The following is a 21,120-nucleotide window of genomic DNA, read 5'->3' as shown; positions in this document are numbered from 1 at the left end:
GACAGATCGTCTCACTGTATCATATAACTTTTATAGGAACGGTTGATTCAGTGGTTGCTCTTAGTTGAAAGAGCAGTCATAATTCATTTCTTGTGGTCATATAAGGCAGCTATTTTAACTGTAAGTTATTTACAAACATTTGGACCTGGTTGGCCAATGCCACCCCCAAGACCCTCTCTTTCAAAAAGAAATAGTTGACTCTTGTAAAATATTTTTTCAAAAATATTGATTGTTTTCGTTTAACGATTAGCCATCATTCTCTATTTTTAGTTTCAAAGATTGACTGGGTTTGTACCTGTCTCGGAAGACCATTTTTTAAATATATAAATGCGGCTAAATTTTCATTCGAAAAAGCTCCTAAACATAAAATAAGGAATAATATAAATTTAAATCAATTTTATATATATATTTTTTTATAGTATAATGAATATTGTGCACACATCGGCAGCACTTGGCAACCTATTTTTACACAGTATTACCTTAAAAACACACAAAAATACATTAAAAAAAAATTAAACTTCACAACTAAAACTAAAAAACTACAAAAAACAAGAAAGGAAACAAACTTCGGCAAGCCGTAGTACCCTTGCAGCTATTGCAAAAATTAAACATTCTTGAAAAATTAACTTTATGATTGACTTGCGTTTATGTTTAAATTGAAGCTATTTGAACTTATTTGATAGTTCCAATGCAGCTATATGATATCGTTTTCCGATTTTAATAAAATTAAAAGCGTAATTTTGAACTGTCAAATTATTAATAATTCATAAAGAATTTCTAAAAAAAAATTACAAAAGCTCCCATGGGAGCTTTAAGTTATAGTCGTCCGATTTTGATAAAATTTAAACCGTAATTCTAAAATAGTCAACCATTACTATAAGTCTGATCGGTTAACAAAAAAATTAAAAAAACACCAAAGTTACAATTTTTTTAAATTTATTTTTCCGATTGTTCTTAGGAGCTATATGCTATAGTCGTCCGATCCGGCTCGATCCGACTTATATACTACCTGCAATAGAAAGACAACTTTTGGGAAAGTTTCATGCAGATAGCTTTAAAACTGAGAGACTAGTTTGCGTAGAAACGGACGGACAGAGTGACAGACGGACAGACGGACGGACAGACGGACATGGCTAGATCGACTCTCCTATTGATACTGATCAAGAATATATATACTTTATAGGGTCGGAGATGTCTCCTTCACTGCGTTGCAAACTTCTGACTGAAATTATAATACCCTCTGCAAGGGTATAAAAAGCGTAACAGTGGATCACATTAATATTCGTTTTTTTTTCAACTTTAAACGTGAAGAAAGTGTTTTTGTTGGTTTTAACAAAAGAACAACATTTTAAATTTAAACTGAAGCTTGTTTTATTATCTATTCATAGTGGTATAAATATTATTGTTTTAATTCATAATAAAAGCAAAAACATACATAAACAACAAAAAATCAGTATTTTCGTTCCATTAATTAATATTCGGTTTCATCTTAAATAACAAAATTAAAACTATTTTATCCAGAAAATAAACGTAATCTAATATTTGGTTGATAACCATTATTTTTTATGGTGTCGCTTAAACATTTGGCATTTAATAATTTTTTTTTTTAGGTTATTGGTGGCCAATTTAAGCCCACTCCTCCCGAAGACGTTCCTTTAAGTCCGATATGGCTGATATCGGCCTTTGGACACGGAGGTTCAACTAGCTCCACAAATTCTCAATGGGATAGAGATCAGGGGATTTGGGCGACGTTTCCAATACTTTTGGGCAGTTGTAAAGGAACCAGGACTTGACCTAATGGGCCTTGTGCTTGGGGTCATTGTCCTGGTACCATTTAAATGTGCTGTCAATGCCCATTCTCTCCGCCTACTGCTTCAAGTTTTCTTTCAAAATCTTCAGGTATTGATCTTGGTTCATTATGCAATCGATAAATACGAGATTCCCCACTCACAGTTGGTCTCAGGTGTTTTATTTTTCCAGCTCAGTAATAGGTTTCCGTCAAACCACAGTCTTGCCGTCACTTCCGAAGAGGCTGAATTTGCTTTCGTCCATTAATATAACATCGTTCCACCAGCTTTGGTCCTTTTTGGAGTACTCCTGGGCAAACTTAGTTTCGGATGCGCTCATGCGACTCTGCCGTTGTACCCTTTCCGTTTTTCCGTCATCGGCAAAGAGTTAAGCCGTCCCATCCTGAGCACTTAGGCGAATATTTTTTTTGATCTTTCTAACTGTTATGTATAAGTCAAATGTATTCTCGCTACCTAACACATCCAAAACTATTCTGTATTCCTTAGTTCTATAAGCACCCACATATATACACACACACGTTACTTATGTTCATTCTGTCGCTGATCTCTGAATAAAGTTAGTCTGTACCAAGCACTCAACGAGATCGCTTCTGCCCAAACACAACATTGTTGGCGACGAGGATAAAAAGAAGAATCTCAGCCACAAGAATATATCGTTTTTGTGTAAATCGCAAAGCAGCCGTAGCAATACAACATTCTTGTGTAAACCGTGTAATCAGCCGTAAAAAGACATCTTTTTTGTGTAACACAGTGTCGCGTAGTCGTTGATTGTTATCAAGATGCCGGCAGATCAGAACGTAATCCAGACAATGCTTGCTCAACAGCAAGAATTTACAGCAGCTCTTATTGAACAACAACGAACATGGATGCAAGCAATACTAGAAAAGAACGCTTTTCCAGGTGCTAGTGATTCAAGCCACGCGGGTGAATTATCTATGTGTCCTCTATTTCAAAAATTCTACAAAGACAATCAAAGTTGGAAGTCATATCTGGAACAATTATCCCAGCACTTCAACGCATATTCGGTTAGTGCAGAACAAAAACAAAAAGCCTATTTCCTTTCATGGTGTGGTGTTAACATATTGGAACTATTAAAAAATCTATTCGGGAGTAACAATTTGAACACATATAAGCAGCTCACAGACAATCTCACGGAGCATTTCACCACAAAACGTCATATTGTAGCAGCTCGCTACGAGTTTTTCAAAAGACAGATGAAGCATTCCCAATTCACGGGATCGCTAGAGAATGCCAATTTGTGTGCAACGCAAACGGTTGTTTGTCAAATTATGTAGATGAGATGATACGAGATCAGATCATAGTACATACTCCCTATGATACAGTCCGGGCATCTGCTCTTCAAAAGTCACAGCCAACTCTTGAAGATGTACTCATAGTTGCAGAAAACCTAGGAGACTACAACAAAAACCGTAGCAGCATTAAAAGAGAACATTTACAAACAGGATCCAATCAACGCGATCCACACATACACAAAAAAGTCAGCAAGCTGTAGAAACGATGCCAGATCGTTTTAAGGTGATCTTAAATCTTGCTCTGGTTGTGGTCAAACTCACCAGAGAGAAAAAAGCAAGTTCAGAACCACCGTATGTCACAAGTGCGTCAGAAAAGGGCTTATAGCAGTCGTCTGTATGTAAAAGAATGTCAAGTCAAATGTCAAATGGCCGGGTCAAGTAAATAACCGGGAAGTTAAGTCCAATAAGAACAAAGCAAACGAAGTCGAAGTGATCAAAGTAGTTTACAGTGTCACAGGTCAAGTAAAATATCAACAAAACAGAAAAGTTATTGATCTCGAAATTTTAAAACAAGTGATTTTATTTCAAATGGATTCCGGAGCAACACCATCCGTGATAAACTCCAATGCATACCCCCTGCTGTAGAAGTCGAAATTGCACAAGTGCTCCCGAGTTTTACATGCGTTTGGACATACACCAATACCATTACTAGGGGGCTGCACACTGTCGCAAAGTGCGGAGAGAAAGAGAAACAATTGGTGGATGCTCTCTGGCCGGAGTACAGAACTCAACCAGATCCAGAAGTCCTTTACACGAAATTTGTAAGTCTCCGAAACACCGGACTAGAGAGTTTCATTCAACGAGTGAATGAGTTGTTTGGGGGGTCAAGCCGAAGGTTCTCATGGACGTCGCCAGAGAGAGAGTGATGCCGGAGTTGATCGCATTGTGTCCTGTCCCGGAGTTAAAAATCCAACGGGCTGGACTTTCGGGCGAGGCTTAGCCGAAAGAACTATTTCGCGAGAGCGGGAACGTTGAGCGAAGTCACTGATCACTTCGGTGATCGGGGCGCACAAGCCATTTTCCATGCGTCGGAGGCCAAGATCCGCCGGGCTGGATTTGCAGGCGAGGCCAAGCCGGAAAAACTACTTCGCGAGAGTGGGAACGGTGGGTGATATCACTGATCACTTCGGGCGAGGCCAAGCTGGGAAAACTATTTCGCGAGAGTGGTAACGGTGGGTGATGTCATTGATCACTTCGGTGATTGGGGCGCACAAGCCGTTTTCCATGCGTCGGAGGCCAAAAATCCGCGGGGCTGGATTTGCGGGCGAGGCCAATCCGAAAAAACTACTTCGCGAGAGTGGGAACGGTGGGTGATGTCACTGATCACTTCAGTGATCGGGACGCACGAGCCGTTTTCCGCGCGTCGGAGGCCAAAAATCCACCGGGCTGGACCTTCGGGCGAGGGCAAGCCGGGTAGAATTTGTCGGGCGAAGGCTGACTGAAGGAAAAGGGATGGTGGTACTATCGACTGGTCGGGAATGATGTGCACGCGCAAGTCGCATGCACTACGATGAGGGAAGCTAGGGTATTAGACCAGACGGTATGGATAGCCACGTGCGGGTCAGAAATCCTACGAGGAGGGAAGCTAGGGTACTAGCCTCGACGGATGGGTGTCCGCGTGCAGGTCACAAATACTACGAGGAGGGAAGCTACTGATCAACTACGAATAAAAATCACAAACAAGAGATTTCACTTTCACACGTTTCTATATTTTTCTAGATTTTTACTACTCCTACGAGTCCGCTACACCGTCTTTCCTTGACGGAGAGGTATATAATATACACTAACCTTGGAGCACTGATCAATCCACTTGTTTGTTTGACCGCGTGCCGTCGCGAGTTAAGGTTCGATTAAAACACGTATTCTTTTCAGTTGCGATTTCAGACTGATTTTATATTTTGACGCTGCTGATCAATGCTCGTGTAGCGGTGTCAGCTTGTTGGTGTTGGCGTTGCTAGTCGATGCTCCCGGAAGCTCACTACGGATCCATGACCATGGGTCCAGCCAGGGGTGGATTCATAACTCGCGCGATCGTGGCGTGGTACCTCGGATTATACGAAAAATTCGAGTTCCCTACCTGACGGTGTTGCTAACAAAGGACTCGGTAGTCTAAATCTATTACAATGGTTATACGAGTTATACAGTGGTTATACAATGGTTATCAAAACTCTTCTGCAGCTGCATGATGCTTACTGTTTCGGGTAACTCAGTTCGGCGACACTGTCATCGATCCATGTCTGGAGTGGCTTCTGCGTAGTATGGTTTGAGCTGGGATATGTTGGCGATCCGCCGCCGTCGATCTCCTGGGCACTGTAGGCGTTCCAAATTCGGAGATGTGAACTTCGTTACGCTGTTAGGGCCGTAAAGTAAGCTTGGCGGAGAATCCCTCGGCTGCTTTCGATGGGGGACGCTGTTGCAGCCAGACTTGACCGCCGAGCGTGGGAAATGTCTCTTAAAACGCTCGCTGAAGATTCGCTCGTACTATGTCGAAGATTCCTTGGAGGTGAAACGCCTTGTCTTTAGGACCTGTATGCACGACCGCCGATCCTGGGGTGAGCTCGTCATACAACATCGCAGGCAAGCGTGGTTCCCGTCCTTGAGTGAGGAATGCGGGGCTATACCCCGTTGAATCCGATATACTGCTATTGATCGCGAGGGATATCTATATTATCCCACGAACTCTGGTCGCCAGCGTCTGCACAGTGCGGTTGGTCTTTTCTGTCGGATTCTCCTGTGGACAATAAGGAGCCGTGTACTGGATTTCTACGCCGAGCTTGGTGAAATAGTCCTTTAGGACCCGGCCCGTGAATTGGGTTCCATTGTTGCATACGAACTTCCGGGGGATGCCCACTCGCCCAAGTATGCGTTCCCGAAACGCTTTCTGCACTTGAGTTGCGGTGGCTTTCCGGAGTGGGATCAATTCTACCCATTTCGAGAAAACGTCGTGAAACACCAGAAGCATAAAATTTCCTTGTTTCGACCGGGGTAGTGGGCCTACAAAGTCCGCACAGAGAATGTCGAAAGGTTCACTAGCATCTTACCTGCCGCTTTGGTCTGTTCCGTCTTAAACTTTTGACAAGATTCACAATGGCGAACATGGTGTTTCGCGTCGCGATACATACCGGGCCAGAAATACCTTTGCGTCAGACGAGTGATCGTCTTTCAGACTCCCAAGTGTCCTGCAATCGGGGAAACGTGGCACTCATCTAAGACGCGGCTTCTACGAGAAGTGGGCACACAGAGCTTCCACGGAAGTAGTCCTCGTCGTCAGTTCGGTAACCCATGTTCCTGTAGAGCTGGCCATTTTCGATCATGTAGTCGGCGAACTTCTGGGGGTCATCATGTATTTGGTCTTTCCTCTTTTTGATCCAGTCGCAGTGGTCCCCGAGTTCGACAGCACCTTGATGTACCTTATAAGGATGTCGAGAAAGTGTGTCGGCCACGACAACCCGCTATTCGCCTGAAAAGGCTCTCAAGAGAATTTGGCCACTTGAGAGCTGGATGGTCGGTAACGACTTCGAATCGGTATCCTTCCAGGTAGCACCGATAGCACGATAGTCGCGAAGCTAGGGACAAATCTCCGATACCACAAGGGCATTGACGGAACTCCTTTAGGTTAGAGGGGGCCTTCAGCCGGGATCCGTCTGAATTCCGTCACTTGGTAGGTAGTCTACACGATAGTCTACACACATGCGTCAATCACCAGTCTTCTTCTTCACCAATACGATGGGAGCGCTGTGTGGGCTTCTGGATGGTTCGATGGCCCCGTCACGTAGCAGTTCATCTTCTTGGGCATCGATGACATGTTGCATCGCGGGGTTCCGGGGATCATACCTTTGCTTTACGGGCTTATGCGCGACGAGCATGACGATAGTGTGCTCGGCGACGTGAGACTTCCACTGCAGCCACTCGAATAAGGCCAGTTCTCGATCGATGAAGCCTTGTTGGACCGGACTCTGGCCTGCTCTGTCGCTGCTCGTCGTGTTCTACCGTCCCCATCCTATTGGGCGCGCCGGCGTCGATGTTCGGGGTCGTAGCCCGCGTAGGCATAGGGCTGAGTACTTCTGCTCCTCCTGGCATGGCAGTCCCCAATTGGGCCCAACCTCAACAGGATGTACCGTTTCCTACTGGCTGCCTCGCGGCTTTATAAGTACTGGCTGTAACAGAGGGTCTCCGCTTGGGATTCAGATTGCAAGTCGAGGGTGGCTCGCCCATATCGCAGCTGCGTTCCCGCTACTTTGAGAAAGTCCATTCCGAGTATTATGCGAACTAACATGGTGGTCATTACCAACATTGGTAAGTGTACCGTAGAGCCGGCCAACGTAACCGAGGTTCGCCAGACATGACCGGTCGGCCAAAACTATTCTAGTGACAACATCCCGTAACTCGTGCGGCCAGGTGAGTAAAACTTTCGCTGGCGAAACTCCTCGATGCCCCTGTATCAATGGTGGCGTCCACCCGTTGTTCTCCGTTTTCTATCGCTGCTGTGATGAGCCCGCCGTATAACCTTAACGGGGGGTTCACTGGGTTCGGGTTGCTGCTCCGTTCGTCTCCGCCGCACCCGGATTCCGGTGGAGACGTCCCCCGTTTCCCGACGCATTTCGACGGCAACAGTTTATGTTTAATACTCCTGGTCGTCCACAGTCCCAACAGAAATCCCGACGTCGGATATGTCCGTTCTCTCCGCAGCGCTTACAAGTCCGCTGTATGTCCACTCGAGAGGTTTCTTGTCCGATAATTTGGTGGGTCACGTGTCCTGTCTGCGTTGTATTCTCCGGATTCCGGAATAGCCGGTATTCGGGAGCCATGTTTTCGTATGCTCGGTACCATTCTTCCTCTTCTTGATAGCCGGCTTGCTGTATCTTGGTCTGAGCACGATCAGGTAAGTTTTAAAAGGCTCTCCTCTCCGTATCTCGTCTTCCAACCGGTCGAAATATCGAGGGGTAGGAAGAAATCGAGGAATTCCCTCCGAAAAGTTCTCCATGAAGCCGACTGTAGGTGGCTCGTGCGAAACCACCGTGCTGCTGGGCCCTCCAAGATCTCGGACATAGCGCGGGGGACGTCTTCTGGATTTATTCTGTACGTCGTCATCCTTCCCTGGAGCGCGGCGATGAGAGTCAATGGATCCGAGCTCCCATCGAACCGTATATTCCATTTATGCATATTCTCGGGGAGCAGATGTTGAGTGGGAGCCGTGCTGCTCCGTGTGTCTCGCACTGGTAGGTTGGCGGACAAGCGGGCGTCTACTGGCGGCATCCAGGTGTCGATCCTGGGTGTATCCCTCAATGGCGGGCTGGAGTCCCGATCGATGTAGCCCCGGAAGCCATGGAAATGGTGAGGGATTCCGTGAATTATCTCGTCTCACCGTTCCTTCCTGGAGGATTCGGACTTGGTGCCCGGCTGCTGTATTGCTCCTGCAACTAAGCCAGTCGGTCCCACACACCCTATGGGAACGACCCTGTGTTGACGAGGCTGGCGAATGCCTTCCTGGTCTCTTCGACGGTACCGTCCGCTTTGAAACCAAACTCCAGGGTGAGAGAGCTGAGTTCATCTTTTCGGCGAGCGTATATTCAGTGGACTCCTATACCTGGATCTTAATAAAATCGGCTTCTTCGTACTCACCGTCGGATTCCTTGGGGTTACTCATTGTTTATTGTCGTCTTTGATTTAATTCCTGCGTTAACTTCCTTCTCAACTCTTCTAAGTCCTTCCTGAGGCCAGATGTGAGCGGTTCGTTTTGTCTTCAAACAGACTCTTCGGGTGACTCTTCCCTTTTTTTGCAGTGGGTCTTTAAGCCACTTGGATGATTCTCTAGCTAGTCTCAGTATCCCTGCTCGGGCGCCACTTGTAAGGATGCTCTCTGGCCGGGGTACAGATCTCAGTCAGATCCAGAAGTCCTTTACAAGAAATTTGTAAATCACCGAAATACCGGACTAGAGAGTTTCATTCAACGAGAGAATGAGTTGTTGGGGGGGTCACGCCGAAGGTTCTCATGGACGTCGCGAGAGAAAGGGTGATGCCGGAGTTGATCGCATCGTGTCCTGTCCCGGAGTTTAAAATCCAACAGGCTGGACCTTCGGGCGAGGCTCAGCCGGATGAACTATTTCGCGAGAGCGGGAACGTTGAGCGAAGTCACTGATCACAATCCATTTTCCGCGCGTCAGAGGCCAAAAATCCACCGGGCTGGACCTGCGGGCGAGGCCAAGCCGGGAAAACTATTTCTCAAGAGTGGGAACGGTGGCTGATGTCACTGAACACGAGGCGTTTTCCGCGCGTCGGAGGCCAAAAATCCACCGGGCTGGACCTTCGGGCGAGGCCAAGTCGGGTTGAATTTGTCGGGCGGAGGCAGATTGAAGGGAAAAGGATGGTGGTACTATCGACCGGCCGGGAATGATGTCCACGCGCAAGTCGCATGCACTACGATGGGTGTCCACGTGCGGATCCCACGCACTACGAGGAGGAAAGCTAGGGTACTAGACTAGACGGTATGGGTGTCCACATTTTTACAAGTGGCGCCCGAGCAGGGATACTGAGACTAGCTAGAGAATCATCCAAGTGGCTTAAAGACCCACTGCAAAAAAAGGGAAGAGTCGACCCAAGAGTCTGTTCGAAGACAAAACGAACCGCTCACATCTGGCCTCAGGAAGGACTTAGAAGACTTGAGAAGGAAGTTAACGCAGGAATTAAATCAAAGACGACAATAAACAATGAGTAACCCCAAGAAATCCGACAGTGAATACGAAGAAGCCGATTTTATTAAGAATCCAGGTATAGGAGTCCACTGAATATACGCTCGCCGAAAAGATGAACTAAGCTCTCTCGCCCTGGAGTTTGGTTTCAAAGCGGACCCTCAAGTGCAGAAAGCGTTTCGGGAACGCATACTTGGGCGAGTGGGCATACCCCGGAAGTTCGTATGCAACAATGGAACCCAATTCACGGACCGGGTCCTAAAGGACTATTTCACCAAGCTCGGCGTAGAAATCCAGTACACGGCTCCTTGTTGTCCACAGGAGAATCCGACAGAAAAGACCAACCGCACTGTGCAGACGCTGGCGACCAGAGTTCGTGGAATAATATGTTGCCAGAGATATCCCTCGCGATCAATAGCAGTATATCGGATTCAACGGGGTATAGCCCCGCATTCCTCACTCAAGGACGGGAACCACGCTTGCCTGCGATGTTGTATGACGAGCTCACCCCAGGATCGGCGGTCGTGCATACAGGTCCTGAAGACAAGGAATCTCACCTCCAAGGAATCTTCGACATAGTACGAGCGAATCTTCACCTCCAAGGAATCTTCGACATAGTACGAGCGAATCTTCAGCGAGCGTTTTAAGAGACATTTCCCACGCTCGTCGGTCAAGTCTGGCTGCGACAGCATCCCCTATCGAAAGCAGCCGAGGGATTCGCCGCCAAGCTTACTCCCAAGTATGACGGCCCTTACAGCGTTACGAAGTTCACATCACCGAATTTGGAACGCCTACAGCGCCGAGGAGATCGACGGCGGCGGATCGCCAACATATCCCAGCTCAAACCATACTACGCAGAAGCTACTCCAGACAGGATCGACGACAGTGTCGCCGGACTGAGTTACCCGAAACAGTAAGCAGAAGATTTTTAATAACCATTGTATAACCACTGTATAACTATTGTATAAGCCTCGTATAACCATTGTAAGTACCACACAAGGCTGTCGAGAAAGTGTGTCGGCCACGACGTTCAATTTCCCTCGTCGTGCTGCAATTCTAGCGCCCAACGCGCTATTCGGCCGGAAGGACTCTCAATAGAATTTAGCCACTTGAGAGCTAGATGGTCGATAACGACCTCGAGTCGGTACCCATTCAGGTAGCACAGCATCTTCCTGAGTGTCCAGACTATGGCCAGACACTCTCTCTCCGTGGTCGTGTAGTTTTGTTCCGCGGAGGCTAGTCTGCGGCTAGCGTATGCGGTGACCTTTTCTTGACTTTCGAAGCACTGTGATAAAACTACGCCCAAGCCGACGTCACTCGCGTCTGTTTGCAAAATAAACTTCTGGTCAAAATCCGGACAACCTAATACGGGGGCAGTAATGTAAGGAGTCTTAAAACTGCCTACAAATCCTGATGCAGGAGAGCTGCTTAGCAACAGTGAAGGAGCCGAGGATGCCGGAGGAGTCAAGGGCAACGAGGTCAAACGGTAAACAACGGACATTGGACCCGGGCAAAGCGGAGATACCGTGAATTAACGGTGGACATTGGACCCTCACACGGCAAGGGCAACAAGATCGAACGGTAAATTGGCGAACTTCGGACCCGCACAAAGAGGACGCACCGTGAACTAACGGTGCGGCAGTGGACCTTGGACACGATCACGCGAGCTGGAGAAGGGAAATAACGGGACCATCTCAGGCTATAAAAAGGCGGCGCAAGGGCAGCGCACCACGAAGTAATAAAGCGAGAATCAGAGCAAGTTAATCAAGTGCCGAGTACCAAGATCAAGATCGCAAAGTCGAGACGCCGAACGACTGAGAGTCTACAAGGCTGAGACTTCATCGCTGAATACCAACGGGTGCTAGGTCGTGGTTAAATCGACGGCAGGCAGCGAGAAGGCAACCGGGAGAGGAAGGAAAGCGTACGGCCACATCCGCAGGGCTACGCCAAGGTTGCCAAGCAAGTCCGAGAATGGAACTTTCGGTATGACTGCAACGAAAAGCCACTGGAGTTCCTGAAGCAGGTGGAGTGGTCAGCCGTGACATATGGTCTGGATATAAGCCAGATCCCACGAGCAATGCCGGAGCTGCTGCAGGGCAGAGCCCTAAAGTGGTTCATAGCCAACAACCGGCAGTGGGACAACTGGAGAGACTTCATATTTAGTTTCCAAGGCTATCTCCTCCCTCGAGACTACATGGAGAAGCTAGCGGACCAGGTCAGGCAGCGGAGGCAGACATACGGGGAAAAATTTAAGGATTACATGGTGGACATGCAGACGCTGATGCGGCCCTTGGGTATGTCTGCCAAAGAAGTCCTGAATAGGATAAAGGAGAACAGCACGCCGGCTTTCCGAATTTTTATGCGGTTGTAAGAGTGTCGGCACCTGGACACCCTGATGGCGCAGGCAGACGAGTTCGAGGAGCTGGAGGAGCAGAGGGAGAAGCTTGAAATGGAAAACCACTCCAAGAGAACACAGAACCGCCCAGTTTCCTCTTTTCAGAGGACGAGTTTTTTCGCGCTCTCCAATCAGACACAAATTTTCACCGGCGTAAAGGTATAAAATAGCTAAAAGTGTGATTTGTTTAGTGCGGGACACCTCAGGTTGACAGGAATGTTCTATCCAGCCAACTAACCACACTGCTACGCTTGCAGCGGACGGCCAAGCTTGGTGAACAGAAGGTAGGATCCTCTCTCTTCCGCACCCACACAGCAACGTTCCACTCCACAGCTCCACGTATTTTTGGTGTTTTTCTCTCAGCTTCCACAAGCCGCACACGCGCGTTTTCCCAACCCCACCGCGATAGCGGCGCCTGCTCAAACGGGGCCCTGGGGACCGAGTCGGAGCGGTATAGCTCCCATCAGACATAAACCGGGGGAAATCCCGGTTCACCCAGGGACCTCCGACTGGTGCAGGCGATGGATAAGGAGAAAGGGTCCGGACATGACGAGACCCAGGCCCTTGCAGTTGCCAGGGCTGAGGAAGAGCTGCTCAGGAAGTTTCAGATGATGAAGCAGAAGGTGACGCGGTCACCTACGGGGATAGAGCAGGCTTCCGAGGCTCTCCCATTGTCAGCGTCCCCTAAAGTAACTGAAACAATCTTCAAGTTCAGCAGTAATGAGGACGATCAAACCACGCCGAAGAGAAGTCGGAAACCAACCAGCCCTGAAGAGGCTATCGATGGAGCCCATAAAAAGCAGCATAAACTGGGTAAGATGCTCGATAAATTGATCGCGAAATTCACCGACACGAAGAGTAGCAACAAGAAAATTGTCCGTCATGTCATCCAGATCGACTCACTGCAGGCTATGAAAAAGCTGCAAAGCGAGAAAAGTGCGACGATGGACGAAACCCACGCCAGGGCCCCGTCCGCCTGCGCAACCCAGCAGACAACACCATCGATTGTTGGGCCAGGGCAAGAAGCCGCTAGCACAGAGAGGATGCATACTGGCGCAGGGAACCAGTCGAGAAACCCGTGCTGGCAGCAGATTAGGCGCAAAACCAAGAAGCTCGCGAGACTGCTGAGAATATCGGGGAAAGCGAAGATCACGTGAGACACACCGTGAAGCGGAAGAGCCAGCGCCCTGACGCTATCCTGATCAAATGCAGCGAAGGATTGTACGCAAACATACTCAAGTTGGTTAAAACCGAGCCTACCCTACAGGGGCTTAAGGATGGGGTAAAAGGCATACGCTGAACAGCCCATGGAAGCCTGCTACTCAAGATGCAGAAACCCTTAGACTCAGCCAGGCAGCAACTTTATACAGCCATATAGTCCGCCTTCAGCGGCAAAGCCGAAGTGGCTATACTGGAGGACCCGGTGCAAGTGGAAATCCGCGACCTGGACGAGATAACCACCTGCGAGCAGGTACTACAGGCAGTCTATGCTGAGGAGGAATGCGATATCCCGTCGGGCGCCGCACCTAGGATGCGAAAGGCTTATGGCGAAACCCAAACGGCGACGGTTTACCTGAGACAGGAGCATGCACAGCGTATCCGCGACAAGGGGAAAATCAGGGCAGGATAGGTAATCTGCCGCATAAGGCAGAAAATGAAGCCCAGGCGATGCTACAGCGTCGGAGGTAACAGCCAAAAACACGCAGAAATCCTGCTTCAGATGTGGCAAGGATGGGCAAAGAATAACTGGAGGAGAGGCCGAACACTCGACCCATAGCAGGATATGTCCTGAGTACCGAAAAGCTCTGAACTCTATACAGCATGGTTAAGGTTATACAGTTTAACCTAAATCACTGCAGAGCGGCGCAGGACCTACCAACCCAGACGGCAACCGAACAGCAGGCTGATGTGGCAATTCTCAGCGAGCCCTATAAGGCCAAACACGAACGCGTATGGCAACATAGCTCGAACGGTAGAGCAGCGATTTGGAGCTGCGGGCAGACCTCTGGTCACCAATCGCAAAGGGCATCCAGGGCGGGATATACCAGAGCGATGTTCAGAGGACTAACAATCTACAGCTGCTACATTGCCCCGAGCGTACGCGTTAGCGAGTTCAGAGCAATAATGCAGGAAATCACTGACGACGCACGCGGCAGGTCTGCAATCCTCATCGCAGGTGATTTTAACGCATGGTCCACAACATGGGTCAGCGCTAGTACGACACAGAGGGGAACCATCCGCCTTAAGGCGTTGGCTTCGTAAAATGTTTGCCTACTCTACAAAGGGAACAGACCAACCTTTAGCGAGTCAGGTCGGGAGTCGATTATCGACTTTACCTTCGCTAGCCCAGAAATGGCACGTAATTGAGCTGATCATCACCCAGACAAGCCCCAGATTGGCCTCCCCAAGCAGTCGGCTAACGTCCTACAAAGCGCATACCCTTAACACAGTGGCCCTCCTAGCACACTTGGAAGGCGTCTGCGTTACTGGAGACGCTAAAACCTGCGCTAAAACCTGCTGCGTTGTGGGTAAGCTCAACAGACAGCCGACCACTACTGACCACTTGCAGTGGCTACTTTGTTTCCCACACAGCCGCCCCTTACCTGTCAAGGGTTAGATACCGTTCTCTTTAGCAAAGCCGAAGTACTGGCAGGGGCTGGAAAAGCCCCTGGTCCCGATGGCATTCCCAATGCTGCGCTGCACACAATGGTAGAAACTTACCCGGGTATATTCACGGAAATGTACAACAAGAGTCTCACCCACAGGATAGAAGCGGCAAAGATTAGTGCTCATCCCAAAAAGCATCCTTATACAGACTCCTTTGTATGCTAAATACGATGGGAAAGATATTTGAGCGCATAATATGCACCCACCTTGGAAAGGAGCTCAACGAACTCAGAGCGTTCTCGGACCACCAGTTGAAGGAGTAAGGTGGATAGGCGGCTCAAAAGAGTACTGCCTCGTCTGCACACTGGATGTTAAGAATGCCTTTAACTCTGCCAACTGGGACCTTGTCCTGCAAGCGCTTCATCTCAGGGGAACCTCGGACTACCTTACCGACCTCGTAGCGGACTACTTTAAGGACAGAGTGCTCACATACTCCTCTGACGTCGGAGAGCATGAGTACCAGGTAACAGGTGGAGTACCTCAAGGCTCAGTTTTGAGCCCGATTCTATGGAACGCCATGTACGGCGGGATCCTTAGGCAGACCTTTAGGATGCACCTTAGTGGGCTTTGTGGACGACATAGCGCTGGCAACAGTACCGAAAACCCTCAAAGAGGCCTCTCCATAGACACCCTTATGAGCTGGCTCGCAGAGAACGGGCTATCGCTTGCCGAGCACAAAACGGAGGCAGTGCTCATTAGCAGCAGGAAGATTGTTGAAAAGGCAACAATTCGAGTCGGTTAAACTTCAACAGTATCAAGCGATTCAATCAAGTACCTTGGGGTAATGATCGATCACAGGCTATCGTTCAAGACCCAGCGTATGCAGCAGCCAAAGCATCCAGATCGACTGCATCCATCTCAAGGATGATGGCCAACACCCGAGAACCAAAGCAGCACAGCAGAAGGATCATATCCACAGTGGTGGCCTCGACCAACCTGTACGCCGCGCCCATATGGGCCGGAGCTATGAAGACTGCAACATATAGTCGCCACTGCGCACTGCCCATCACAAGCAGCTTCTGCACGGTACAATACCAATAGACCTCCTGGCGGCAGAACGAAGGACAGGAAGTACAGGAAGCAGGACCCAGCGCAGCAGCACGATAGAGGCTTGGCAAAGGAGGTGGAACAATGCGAACACAGGACGGTGGACGCACAAGCAAAGCTTTGCGGCGGTAACGGTGGAACGGAACTTTGCTACCTCTTTCTCTTCTGTCATTTGTATTGCTCCTGTATATATTTAAGCTTTTCTTAATACAAAAAAAAAAAACAACACGTTACTTATGTTTATTCTTTCGCTGATCTCTGAATAATGTCAGTCTGTACCAAGCACTCAACGAGATCGCTTCTGCCCAAACACAACACTAACAATATCGGCTTCTTCGCGCTCAGTCAGTTTTTCGGTTGTCCCATTTGCCTAATTGACGGCAATCTTTTCTCATTTTTAAAGCGTCGGACGATGCCATCGACCGTTTTCTTAATGACACTTTATTTCGAGGATCTGGGCAGTTTCCTTATATGTTTTGAACTCCAAATGCAATTGGAGAACGAGTTTTCGCTTCTTCAATGACGAATTTTTCTTTTTACAGCCCATTTTAAAATTCGGTACTAAAATTCTATATTTGGATATTTCGAGTTGCCACATTGATTTTTGATAAGACATCCCAAAAATACCGAATACTAATATAAGGCATATTTTGAGCTTTTTTATTGTTTATGTATGAACCTTGGCCTATGGGCGCAACCACTGTGCATAGGTATGCCATAAAAGAGACTAGCGAATCTAGTCAAACATGGCCCATTAAGACGCGAAAAGAACGTTGAAAATACTGAGGCTCAACCGTACGGAGAGCGGAATGGTAATACGGGTACTTAAAGAACTTTGGATAGTGGGTACACATGCCAATGCAGGTTAAGATTAATCCACCTTGGTAATCCCTTCATGATAAATCTCTTGGAACTTGCTAAAACAAGCCTAACAAGGCTAAGGCAGTTTATGAAGACAACCGGATGGGAGCTATGCTAAATCAGCTGCAACAAAGCAGCCGACACTGATATCAGATTTCGCATAGCCTTACTGCCGCTTATTCTCCTCAGGCGAATGCTTCCGAAAGGGTGGATCGTTTGGTAATCGTTGACAGATTGGGGAGATCAGAGCAGTTGCATTTGTTGTTCTCTTCGTTCGTTAAATAGCTCATTATGCCTTTTTAACCACCGTATAAAACATGGTATTTTGGCTGTATATTGCATCCTTCTATAAACTGGCTAATACTTGCTATGAACTGAAAGAAAGGAATTTAATTGGCGTCTTAAGTTTCAACGTTTTCCGATTGTATAAATGAAATAGTAATCGCAAGGTAGCGGTTTCGAGAGTTTGAGCATATTAAAAGTTTTATTAAGTCATTTGGCTCCGGAGAAATGGGGGTGAAAGTGTCCCTATATTAAAGCTATTGTGGCCCGTATTTTCTTATGACATGTCCAATGACTCCACGGTCATCTCAGTCCGATAATCGGTTCAAAAGATATTCAACAAATAAGATTTTAAGAGTATTTTTGAATGTACGACGTTTATCCTCTTGTTTCTTGGAAGGTGCAACTTTTGATTTACGGTCTTAAAACCCTTTTTACTGTTGCGCTGAAAAAGCTTTGATCTACCACTTTTTGGAAAACCTGATAGCTTAGCGGGAAAACTTCTAAAAACTAGATTTACACGCCCACACCTTCCAAACGACTTAAGCTATGGGTACGTACTAGAGTTGGGTTGCTCATGAATGAGTTAACAAAAAAGTGTTCACTTAAGTTAGTGAACTGAACATGTTCGCAATTATTGATCTTTATTGGTCATTTGTTCAGTTACTCACTTGTTCAGTTGCTCACTTGTTCAGTTGCTCACTTGCTTAGTTGCTCACTTGTTGAGCTGTTCAGTTACTCACTTGTTTAGTTGCTTAGTTGTTCAGTTCAGTTTTTTACTTCAGCTGCTCACTTATTCAGTTAAGCAGTTGCTTAAACATCTTTATTCGCTGAATAAATTTATTTGTTGACCATATTTCCTGGAATATATTATTTAAGTACATATGTATATGATCTCAAATAATATATTTGACATTATGCTGATTTTAACATAGGCCAAATAAGTCAGTACGAAACTTGATTAACTGAACAACTAAATAACTGAGCAAATTAAAAACTTAACAAGAAAGGAAGCAAACTTCGGCAAGCCGAAGTTCATATACCCTTGCAGCTTTTTCAAAAACTAAATATTCTTGAAAACATTAAAATTATAATTTACTTGCGTTTATGTTTAAAAGAATTGAAGCTATGATTCAGCTCAATTATTCTTATAACAGCTATACCATATCGTTTTCCGATTTAAATATAATTAAAAGCGTATTTCTTGTCAAATTATTAATAAGTCAAAAAGAATTATTAAAAAAGTTACAAAATAGAAAAGATACATTAAAACAAAAAAAAATGTAATATTTTTATTGTTTCTATGGGAGCTGTAATTCTGAAATATTGAAGAACTACAAACAAAATTAAAAAAAGCAAAGTTAAAATTTTTTTTTATTATTTTTCCGATTGATCCGGCTTGTTCCGACTTATGAACTACCCGCTATAGAAAGACAACTTTGGCGAAAGTTTCATGCGTAGTTTGCGTAGAAACGGACGGACTTGGCTAGATCGACTCTCCTAGTGCTGATGATAAAAAGTATATATACTGAATAGGGGGAAATGTCTCCTTCACTGCGTTGCAAACTTCTGACTAAAATTATAATAGCCTCTGCAAGGGTATACAAATTGTACGTTTTTTTTAACAAGGATATATAATTAAGCACAAACTGCTGAAGAATTCATCAAAAAAGCTCCCGCCAATCAGAAGTTATAAAATAAAGATAACTTTTTAAAAAAAGTGACTAAAACTGACTTTTTCCCGTGTAATTTAGGTACAACTTACAATTTCTTAAAAACGGGACAAAATTTTTTTTTGTTGGTTCTGTGCACCCAAAAAGTAAAAAAGTTGCATGAAAATCGAAACTTCGAATTTTGGGTCGGCCTGTTGGCAGATTTTCACCGAATCCAACTATTATTCAGCTGGCGCCACCTTAATTCCGACAATTTTTTAAAGTTGTATATATCGAAGAAGAGTCTCGGTTGTCGCTCGAGCGGAATATCGTTCTCATCCATTCTTGTAAGCCAAACGAGTGGAGCGAGTCCCAGTGCGCGTTATATCAACCAACTTGAAAAGTCAACTGCGCCACGTCCGACCGGCTATTTCACCACCGAACGTACGGTTTATTTTTCTCTACCACATCTACATAAACGTCGAGCTCGCTCGGTACCTGCCTTTCCGGCATTCTACGTAAGCTCTCGTGGGGATATTTATATTGTCTCTTACTCGTCAAAGATTTTAGTTGGTAACGATCACCGTCTAACAGTTCTGTCACTACGAAAGGTCCACTGAACTCTGGGTCTAATTTAGTTTGTTGTCGCTCACTATTCTTGAAAAGGACATAATCTCCTTCGGAAAACTTAACAACTTTAGCTTTGCCTTTGTCGAATCTTGTCTTATCATATTGTGATGCGCTTTTCATATTCTTTTCAGCTTCCGTTCTCTGTTTACATAAGTCAACTTCACTCTCCTCGTCACAAATACTAAACCTAGAAGTCGTGAGCACTTGCCAATCAATAGCTCTAAAGCATCCTGCCATGACCGATCACTGGACTCGACCACCGTCAATAAATTCTTTAATGTACTCATTACACTTTCAAACCTGTCCTTTGGTGCGACTAGCACTGGATGCTATTAAGTGAAGCTGCACTTTCTGTGAAGCGCAGAACTCAACAAATTCGCCTTCATTCAGTTTTTCAAATTATATTTAAATATCCTGATCACGCTGCTGTTCTGCTTGGATCCAGCTCTCGGTGATGCTCATCAGTTCCACACGCTTCTCAGCAACCTTATTTTGTATTTCACTACTCTTTTCAGCCCCGGATTTCTTGAAAAGAAATCTACTTGTGCCATGCGCATTCCTTCTCGGTACTCCATATCAAACTCAAATGACTGTAGAAAGGCCCACCAACGGTATACTCTAGATGATAATTAAATTTTTGTTCTGGATGCTTCAACGAATTGCAACTACTAAAAATAACAAACTTTCTACCGTACAAAAAGTGCTTAAAATACTTAACAGCATTGACAACCGCAAGTGTTTCTAACTCGTACGATGTGTACGGGCCATAACCAATGGCGCTCGCAAAACTGGTTTGCTTGTGAGAATTTTAATAATGTGCTTACGGTTAACCTCATGCCCACATTTCCAAACAAAATTAGTTTTCTGAAATGTGAGAGAATATAAAGGCTTCATAACCCGAGAAAACGAACCTGCGAAAATATGAAGCTAATCCTATAAATTGGCGTAATTTAGTAAAGGACTAAGGTAGCGACACCGCACATAACGCCTCAACCTTACGCAAATTGGGACGGATCTCACCATCCTGTACTTCGTTCCCCATATACTGCACAGTTTCTCTCAAGAAGGTACATTTTTCTACATTAAACGAAAAACCAGGTTCTATTAAAACCTTTAATACAATTTCCAGTCTATCAAATTCTTCTTCCTTAGTGGATGCCACAATCATAATATCATCCATGTACACAATCACAAATGAGTATGATAACTCGCCTAACGCTTTCATCACTGCTCTTTGAAATACCGAAGGAGCATTTTTTAAACCAAACGGCATCGCCAAATACTCAAACTGACCGACGGGTGTCACAAAAGCAGTGTATTTAATTGAGTCAGCATGAACCGGCACTTGATGATATCTGCACGCCATGTCCAAATAAGTGAAATACTTAGCTCCCCAATTAGAAATTTTTCAGCAACTGTGTTTCTATTGATTACACGTATCTACGGAAAGCCCAGCAGATCCATTTTTTTTTTGGCATAAGGGGAGCAGCTAGGTCTGTTTACTTAATATTTCCGTTTCGCTGGGACTGAATCGATATGAACGCTTTTGAACTGTCTTTGCCGGGTCACTTAGACGAATGTTCATTTCACCAGTGCTTACACGAGTAAGAGAAGTTCCCCGAATGAACGACTTAAAGTATTTTTTTTAGCAAATGTACTAAGTGATTTTTTTCAGCGCCATACAAAACGGTTTCTACTTGTTCAAAGGTATACTCTATTCACTGTCGGAATCAGCTCAAATGTTAATTGCCTTACCTTATCTGATTCTACGCCTTT

The sequence above is a fragment of the Drosophila elegans genome, unplaced genomic scaffold (genome assembly GCF_018152505.1).
Source record: "Drosophila elegans isolate 14027-0461.03 unplaced genomic scaffold, ASM1815250v1 contig_536, whole genome shotgun sequence".
NCBI lineage: Eukaryota > Metazoa > Arthropoda > Insecta > Diptera > Drosophilidae > Drosophila > Drosophila elegans.
This window is presented reverse-complemented; position numbering follows the sequence as displayed.